At 39.4% G+C, this 8,252-nt stretch overlaps 1 pseudogene; it reads left to right on the top strand.

Moving 5' to 3' along the window:
• Window positions 1-5,388: 5,388 nt before the first annotated feature.
• On the top strand, window positions 5,389-6,451 carry LOC108491481 (annotated as a pseudogene).
• Window positions 6,452-8,252: the final 1,801 nt, after the last annotated feature.

Genomic DNA, 8,252 nt, shown 5'->3' with positions numbered 1-8,252 from the left:
TCAGGTTTGGTTCTCAGCATTCATATGGTGGCTAACAACCATCTGTAACTCCAGTTCCAGGGAATCTGACGCCATCCTCTGGCCTCCACAGGCATTACAGTCTCCACTCTCGGGAGCACTTACATGCATGCAAAACACTCATGCACATTAAATAAAAAATTTAAATATATAAATATATATGCTCAATAGAGGTAGAGAAAAGAAAGGAGAGGGTGGGAAAGGAGGAAGAAAGGAAGGAAGAAAGAAACAGGGGTGGGAAGAGCTGGCAGTTTGCATAACAGGTAACAAAGGAGTGTATAGATTCCCTTATAAATGATTCACTTGAGAATATTAAATTTTAATACTTTCATCTTGAGTAAGATCATCTTAGAAAAATATTAGATGTGTGCACTTTAAGATAAAAGGATTCAAATGACCAAAGTACATTGTATATATGTATAAAAATGGCACAATGAAACCCATTATTATGCATAATTAATATATGCTAATACAAAGTATTTTAAAAATAAGATTTGGGGGCTGGAGAGATGGCTTAGCAGTTAAGAACACTTATTGCTCTTCCAGAAGACCCAGGTTTGATTCCCAGAACTGACATGGCAGATAACAATTATCCACAATGCCAGTTCCATTGGATCGGACACCCTCTTCTGGCCTCTGTGGCGCATTGCACGCATGTGGTGCACTTACAAACATGCAGGCAAAATATTCAAACACATCAAATGAAAATAGTAAAAGATAAAAACTAAAAGATTCACATGCACAAAATGGCATACTCCCCCCACCCCCCAAGTTAATCAATCGAATTAGATTCAGAAGACTTGGCTGTTATCACAAAGCCCAGCAGCTATCATAATGTTGGTATTTACCACTTGACTGGTCTTCAGCCTGATCATGGATCATATATAACAATGTCATTACATTTAGGATGAGATAGAACTGATTTTCATTCATGTTTCCTGCACTGAAATATGAATCTAGCAGAAATTCCACTGAAATTCAACCATTGTGTGGAATGTTTCTTATTGTGTCTTTCAATCTAATGTTGATACAATGTTTGTGGTGCTCACACAAAAGAGCAAAGGTATTGCTGACCACTTTTACATATATTCAGTTGCAACACAGATGGATACACAATTTTCAGTAAAGTTACAGTCATTTTTGCATCTTTTACTTCAGCCTTAGTCATTCAAATTGATGACAACTCCAGTATGAAAAGCACCCAGTGAGCTCAGACTATGATCATGGCCATTACTGCTTTGGGTACAATCATTAAAACATAAAAATATTAAAGACATGGATGGATTTGTTGCCATAATTCTGATAAAACCTAGAAACAAACTTAAGCTTTTCTAAGTTCATTTTAGCCTTAAAAAATGTAAGTGGGGTTGGAGAGATGAATCAACAGTTAAGAGCACTGACTGCTCTTGCAAAGGACCTGGGTTCAGTTCCTAGCACCCACATGGTGGCTGACAACCATCTGTAACTCCAGTTCCAGGGGAATCTGACACCTTCTTCCGGCTTTCTCAGGCATGGCACAATATGGGTGTACTTTCATACATACAGGCAATACACTCATGCACACAAAATAAAAGTAAATCAAAAGAAATAATGAGGCAATAAAACAAGATATGGTGGCTCACTCCTGTGATCCCAACACTGGAGAAGCTGAGACAGGAGGATCGCTGAGCGTTCAAGGCCAGCCTGGGCTACATAGCTAGACCCCCATCTCAAAACAAAAACAAAAAGAAATGATTGGAGGCAATGAACTCTCGTAGATCTGTCACTATGCAGTCCACAGACTTAAGTAGGGAGCATTTTACAAAATGAAAATTGAGTTCTACAAATCAAGATGAAACCACTTTATTAGCTTAAAATTTTAGTGCATTATATTTTTTAAGTTTTTACTCCATTATCTTTTGCTTTAATTTTTAAAGGGTTAAATGTAATAGTTATAAAAATATTTTATTATTAAATTCTTGTTTCTATGTATGACAAAATAATCACTTTGTGGTTTATGTAGTGATATTCCTCGTTGGGCATGAAACACCTTTGTTAGGCTTTGCATGGTGGTCCTTTTTTTTTCTTTCAATGTATATTTTTACTGAATTTTTGTGGCTTTCATACAATACATTTTAATCATATTATCTGCACCCCCCCATAGCCTGCCCACAGGATTTCATGCATTCTGTCTTATATGTTAAGGCCTATCAAGTCAAGTTTATATATTCAGATGTCCCTCAGTGTGAGTTTATCCACTGGAGCCTGTTCAGCCTATCTAGCATCACTACCTTAAAGAAGATCAACTCTCACTCAATACTGGTTATTGCCATTGCTCTGGATTACATCCCATAACTTGACAGTAAGTCCCTATTGCTGAAGACACAGCATAGGTGAGTCATAGAACAAACAAGAAGAAATCAAGCTGGTACTGACCTCAAAGCCTCATCTTTACCGTCTAGCTTTCATGGTGCTGGAAGGTGCTATGCATGCTACTGGAAGAGAAATGGAATCATCAGTTTTACCCAATCCTGAATGCTGAAAGCTACAATAATGACTGTCCTGTCAAGATATGCCCACTTGTGCAATAGTGGCATGAATGTTATATGAGTAAAAAATCACTTTTGGATTGGATTGAAGGCCTGCTTCACAGGCTAGAGCCCATACCTGGCACTGTTATCAGGGCTGAGAACTTGTGACTAGACAGGTCATTGATCATAGGAGAGAACGTATTACTATTATTCTGCTAAATGTACATAGTATTAAATTGACTTCTGATGAGTTATTGTTATATCTAAAGGTGAATCTCTCAACTCTCACCAGAGAAGTTTCTTCTTGCAGCAGATTTCAATTAACACAGGGGCCCACAACTGGCCAACATGTAGTGAATAAGAGACCGCAGCATGCTCAGCCTTAAATGGGACAACACTATTGCACCCTCTCCTCCCAAGGCTCAGAGATCATTGCAGAAGAGGGGGGCAGGGGAAAGACTGTAAGACTCAGAGGTGGTAGATGAATACAAGGAAACAGTTTTCCAAACACAACAGTACAGTTGCACATATGAACCCACAATGCTTGTTACAACATGCACAAGACCTGTGCAAGCACAAGCCAGATAAAACTGCAGCATGGATGAGAAGGTAGGCAAGAAGTTCCAATCCTAGCTGAGGAACTACTAACAACTAATAGCTGCTGGAAGAAGAGGAGTTGGATTTTTTAAGGGTGTGGCCAGGCTCCAGGGGATGGACCCACACTCAAGAACATTTGGGGAACAAAAACTAGACTCAATAGGCCTTTAAAAATTAATAGAGGACATAAACTGAGGGGCTAGGAAAGTGGGGGGTGAATAGATTCACTTTCAAAGAATCAATAAAAATATACACAAAAAATATTAAGAGAAAAGTTAGAACCTTAAGATACTTGAATGCACAACCCATGGAAACAGAGAAAACTGACACTGTGCATTTAACCAAATCTCAGTATGTGAGCTAAGCCTGGGTGAGCCTTGGTGAACCTGAGGAGTTGCACACATCACATCAAAGATGATCTCCATCCTTCCCAGTCCTACTCTCTGCCATAAGATGCTGACTGCTACGGGATGTCTTGTCTCTGCTTCTGGTGGGTGTTTTTTTGGTGGAAGTCACTGGTAGGAGATTAGAGGGTGGAAAGAAAAGATGAAGATGCTTATTCTTAAGGGCTGGGGAGATAGCTCATGGGGTAAAGTGCTTGCCATGCAATCATGAGGACCTGACTTTGCATCCCTCCAGCATGCACATAAATGCCAATCTAGAAAACAATCACATAAAGACACACAGACACAAACTCACACTCTCACATGAAAATTCTTCACAGTTGGCAGGCGTGGTGGTGTACACCTTTAGTCCCAGCACTTGGAAGGCAGAGGCAGGCAGATCTCTGTGAGTTCAAGGCCAGCCTGGTCTACATAGCAAGTTCCAGGTCAGCTGGGGCTACAGGGAGACCCTGTCTCAAAAAGACAAAAGAAGAAAGAAAGAAAAAAAGAAAGAAAGAATTCTTCACAGTTATCTTTAACAAACAGAACGATATGAAAATACTTTTTGTTGCATGTGCATTCAAAGAAGAAAAGATAAAACAACAGATCCTGATAAAAACTTCAAAAGTTAAAATAACATCATGAACTTCATAAATGAATTAGAAGTCTGAAGCAAAGAGATACTAATAAAAAGTATCAACATGGGAGTTGGAGAGATGGCTCAGCGGTTAAGAGCACCAGCTGCTCTTGCAGAGGATCCAGGTTCGGTTTCCATCATTCACATGGAGGCTAACAACCATCCATAACTCCAGTTCCAAGGGATCCAATGCCCTCTTCTGACTCCCTCGGGCACTACACAACATGAGTACACTTACATGCATGCAGGCAATACATTCATACACATAAAATGAAAATAATAACTAAAAACTATTTTTAAAATGTCAACATAAGGGGCTAGAGAGATGGCTCAGCGGTTAAGAGCACTGACTGTTCTTGCCCAGGACCCGAGTTCAATTCCCAGCACCCACATGACGGCTATGAACTATCCTTAACTCCAGTTCCAGGGGCATCCGAAGCCCTCTTCTGACCTCTACAGCATTGCACAACCCGGGTACACGCACATACTTGCAGGCAATACACTCATACACATAAAATAAAAATAATAAAATATTTTTTAAGTGTCAACATTAAGAAAGATTTGAGGCAGTTCATCAGAAATGTTGATAAAGGAGAAACAAATAAAAAGGTCATTGTGATAGTTCATTCTGATTGTCAACATGATTAGATTGAGAGACATCTAGGAAGTCAGAAAAACCCACTTCTGGGTGACTCTGAGGGTCTTTGCCTAGATTATTGGCATGTGACTCCTCTAACAGAGAGGAAGATCTACCCAGAGCATGGACAGCATTATCCAAGGGGCTGAGGTCTCAGCTAGGGAAAAAAGAACAGAAGGAAGAAGCCCACTAGTGCAGGCAGCTGTGTTCCTGAGTGGGTTTTCTCTCCTGTGGCACTCTAAAGGCAAACATACTCCAGCAGCCCACCAGGAAGCTTCCCAGTGTCAGCCTTACACTGGGGCTGTATCATTGGCCTCTCTTGTTCTAAGTCTTCTAGCTTGGACTTCACAGCTATTGCTTTTTTCTGACCCCCATTTACAGATGGCCACTGTGGAACTACCCAGTTTAGGATCATCTGAACCAATCTCACAACTTCTATTCTATACATACATGTACACAAACCAAATGTGGGGGGGCCTCTTGTTTCTTTTCCACCTGGGATCCCTGGCTAATACAGTAGTAGAAATATGAAATCAACAAAATAACCTAAAGCAAAGAAAATTGTAGTGCCTGGAACACAGAAATGTAGTTCTTCTTTAAAAAAAAAAAATCAAGCTCACTACTGAGGATGTTCAGGGCAAAAACTGTCTAACTTCCATGGCATGGATCTTACCTGGGACAAAATGTGTTCCATGGACAAAAAGATGGCAGACCTTTGGAACAGAGTATGTTGCTAAGAGGCCCAAGGACATTTTGACTCTGTTCCAAAGGCCAAAAATGTCAAAAGTATTTGGGATCTCTTATCTAATCCCTAAAAGATTTTAGGTTACCTTTTCAGAGGGGGGGAATGTTAGAGTAGCAAAAATCCCCATTTTAAAAAAGGGGGGGCTGGAGAGATAGCTCAGTGGTTAAGAACACTGAACGTTCTTTCAGAAGACCGAGGTTCAGATCCCAGCACCCACATGGTAGGATCTGACGCCCTCTTCTGACCTCTGCAGGCATTGCACCACACGGGTGCACTTACCTACATGCAGGCAATACACGCATACACATAAAACAAAAAATAATTTAAAAAAGAGTACACGAACTTGTGAGGAAAAAGTGATGGGGAGATATGGGAGGAGTTGGAGGAGAGGGAGTGGGCACAGATTTGACCAAAATACCTTATATGCATGTATGAAATTCTCAATAAAGTTTTTTTAAGTTAAAAAAAAATGGCAGACCACGATTGAAACTCATATTGATGTCAAGACAATCTATGGTTATTTATTTTGCTTGTTCTGTGTTGGTTTTACTAAGAAAGAAACAACCAGACCTCCTATGCACAGCACCAGAAGGTCCGCCAGATCCGGAAGAAAATGATGGAGATCATAACCCGAGAGGTACAGACAAATGACTTGAAAGAAGTGGTTAAGAAATTGATTCCAGACAGTATTGGAAAAGACACAGGAAAGATTTGCCAATCTATTTATCCTCTGCACGATGTCTTCGTTAGAAAAGTGAAAATGCCGAAGAAACCCAAGTTCAAATTGGGAAAACTCATGGTGAAGGTAATCGTCCTAGAAAAGTAGCTGGTGATGAGACAGGAGCCAAAGTTGAAAGAGCTGATGGCTATGAACCACCAGTCCAAAATCTGTTTAAAATTCATATTTTTAACAGTAACAAATAAAAAGTCCTATTTGTGAAATTTATATATATATATATATATATATATATTTAAATTTGCTTGGGAGTAGGGTACAGGTCGGAAGAGGCTTACATTTCAAATGGACAAATGTTGGACATAAGAGTCCGTCTCTATGAAAATGATCTTTGGTAACAGATTTCTTCTGGGAAATAATAGAATTTGTAGGTTTTTTTTTTTTTCACAACTCTGCAGGAAGAGGCAACAGAAGCTCATTGGATTCCAGATACAGTGAAGGAAGAGGGCCACCAAGAAACCCTCTCCAAAAAAATGGCATGAATCGGTCATCTTCCTGGCCCCAGTCCTCCTCCAATGGCTGATGGATAAGGAGGGTCAATGTGAACACTAAGAAGCAGACAGCTAATCATGTGCATTCACAGAAGGAGACCATCAAGATGTGAAGGGGGAGGACAATGCTGAGCAAGAAGGTGGAGATGCATATCTAAACAAAGATTGTTCTGTGTCCTCGGTCGAATGAAGTTATGCTGAGCATTCCCTCTGCAGGTCTATAAATGCACATGTTCTTCCTCAATAGCTCTTACTGTATAAGCTACTGAAGATTAATATGGCTTTAATAAGTAAATATTTTAGGCTGTAAAACTCAACTCCTCATATTTATATAATTAAATCACAAAAACTGATCTTGAAGAAAATAAAGGTCATGACTTTTTAAAGTACATTCATACAAGAATGTTTTCCCTGAAATTTAGTGATAAGAAAAGGTCACTATAAAAGCATTTAGCAGAAAAGGGAAAATAGAAAAAACAGGAAGTAGCTAACTGAGACTTTATCTTCACAGAACAGAATAATTCTACCTGCTTATACAATTAAAAGGGAGGTTTTTAAATGTCGCTTCATCCTCAGTGTATTTTATAACTGCTCTTTAGAATATTAGGAAGATTATTTGGAAAACAATATTTTGTGAGAAAAATACTTAGAGGTTCAACATTCCCTTGGGTTTCATTTAGGTGTCCTTTTACTGTTAAGAAAACTTAGTACCTTTAATAGCCAATAGAGTGTAATCGTGGTATTTGGCTTTGCTTTATTTCTTTCTGTGCCTCAGTTGATCAGGCCTTTATAAATCACCAAACATAATCAGAAAAACATCAGAAATAATGTTTGACCGTTAACAAACAACCAGATAAGAAAGACCTCCTATGCGCAGCACCAACAGTCCGGGTAGCAGAATTACATGTCATTTCTTCCAGTTTTTTCCTTCACAGCTTTTAGTCTATTTGAAATTCTTTATAAGTATTAAGTATCATTGCTCACAGAGTCAAAGAGTGATTTTAAAAGGAAAACAAGCATCTGGGGCTAGAGAGATAGCTTAACAGTTAAGATCCCATACTGTTCTTCCAGAGGACCTGAGCTGGCTTCCCAGCACCCACATTGGACAGCTCACTCCACCTGTAACTCTAGCTTCACGGGGGGGCCAGCACCCTCTACTGGCCGCAAAAACATGTGGGGCTATATGGGCATACACACAGAAACACACAACACATGAATAAACAAAAATAGCTTGATCACACGCTATGGATGGACCCATACTCAAGAGTACTTGAGGGACGCAACTTGATAAGCCTTAAAAGCATAGAGGACAGGAAGTGAGGTGAGTAGGAAGGAAGCAGGAATCTGAGAGACGCTGGGAGAGCGAGTCTGGTTATGATCAAACATATTGTATGAAATTCTCAAAGAATCAATAAAATCTGTTTAAATGTAAATAAATAAAACAATTCTTTTTTAAAACTGAAAAAAGAGCAATAGAAAAGAGACTGGAAGGAAACAT

Source organism: Nannospalax galili, unplaced genomic scaffold (genome assembly GCF_000622305.1).
Source record: "Nannospalax galili isolate Female #2095 unplaced genomic scaffold, S.galili_v1.0 scaffold803, whole genome shotgun sequence".
NCBI lineage: Eukaryota > Metazoa > Chordata > Mammalia > Rodentia > Spalacidae > Nannospalax > Nannospalax galili.
This window is presented reverse-complemented; position numbering and strand designations above follow the sequence as displayed.